Source organism: Lynx canadensis, chromosome B3 (assembly GCF_007474595.2).
Source record: "Lynx canadensis isolate LIC74 chromosome B3, mLynCan4.pri.v2, whole genome shotgun sequence".
In the NCBI taxonomy this organism is placed as follows: Eukaryota; Metazoa; Chordata; class Mammalia; order Carnivora; family Felidae; genus Lynx; species Lynx canadensis.
The window spans coordinates 70,986,291-70,987,867 of record NC_044308.2 but is presented as its reverse complement, the minus strand read 5'-3'; the positions used below and the strand labels follow the sequence as shown (position 1 = coordinate 70,987,867).

The 1,577-nt window shown below is 35.3% G+C and overlaps 1 pseudogene; it reads left to right on the top strand.

Annotated features, from left to right (window-relative positions):
* Positions 1-628: 628 nt before the first annotated feature.
* Positions 629-787, top strand: LOC115517306 (annotated as a pseudogene).
* Positions 788-1,577: the final 790 nt, after the last annotated feature.

The following is a 1,577-nucleotide window of genomic DNA, read 5'->3' as shown; positions in this document are numbered from 1 at the left end:
GCAGAAAAACCAAGGAATCAATTCCATTTACAATTGCACCAAAAACAATGTTACCTAGGAGTAAATCCAGCTAAAGAGGTAAAACATCTGTACCCTGAAAACTTATGAAAAAAATTGAAGAAACACAAAGAAATGGAAAAACATTTCATGCTCATGGATTGGAAGAATAAACATTGTTAAAATGCCTTTATTACCCAAAGTAATCTACACATTTAATGCAATCCCTATCAAAATACCATCAGCATTCTTCACAGCGCTAGATCAGTGTTAAAATTTGTATGGAACCACAAAAGCCCCTGAATAGCCAAAGCAATCCTGAAAAAGAAAAACAAAATTTGAGGCATCATGATTCTGGATTTCAACCTATATTACAAAGCTGTAGTCATCAAGGCAATATGGTACCTGCACAAAAACAGACAGATGAATGGAACAGAATATAAAACCCAGAAACGGACCCACAACTCTATGGTTAACTCATTTTTGACAAAGCAAGAAAGAATATCCAATGTAAGAGTAGAATTCTTGTTTTGTTTCTGATTTTAGAGGGAAAGCATTCACTTTCACCATCAAGTATTCATGCCAGATGAATAAGTTTTTGAAATGTTCTTTACAGATCAAAAATGCTTCAAACTTTGCCACAGTGGCAGTATCGTAGCCAATGAGGCTTATCTGAAGTGTGATTATTGCTAATTGAAAGATTTTCATAGATCAAAGATGTTTTTGATGAATCACAGTTCGCTAAGAACTTTTATCAAGAAGGGATGTTGGTTAGAATGTATTTTAATATGTGCAGGTATATTATGTATAACTTAGATTCTTATGTGCCAACTTGGGCATTTACATCATCTAACAGGGTTTAAATGGGAAAACTAATGCCAAATTTCAAGCAACCTGGTTCTGAGAAAAGTTTTGCCCTTAACTTACATTCCATTTGTTAGTTGAGAGTTTGCTATACTAATGTTTCCTTTTTTAAGGAATTATCATGTAAACATCATCAATAATTAAGCCCTACAAAGGGCCTGACAAAATAAAAACTGTTTCTCCGCATCTGGTGTTTTCATGGCAGCATACACTAGTGATGCAAATGGAATATGAGTATTTCCTTAGAAAAACACAGGGAATGAATCTATAAGCTTCATCAATGCAGCCCTTAGTAGCCTATGGCATGTGATCTGAAGTTAGTTGTTTGCCAAGGTGACTCTCCATCTCACAGATTTCTGTTCACTGGTAGAGGCTACTCTCTGCTCTAGAGGGTGACTTGTTCCCATCAAACTGTGTAAGAGAAAACCACAAGTGGGAAGTAATTGGTCCTCATGGCTGCTGAATATCCATATACTGTTTTAATTTCTCTCTTTCTGCTGCCAGGATCCTGAAGGCATTTTGCTCTCACTGCCACTCACCTCAAAATCTGCTCTCTAGTGTCCTACAAATTCCACTCACTATCGTATTAAGATCAAGTTATAGAAATAAAATTCCCTCTCTCCTTATTTAAGCCAGCATATTATTTTATACATTTAAGAGGAAAATTTCTGAGTAAAAGAGAACAAAATCAAAGAAAAAAGCATGTCTTCAGAATA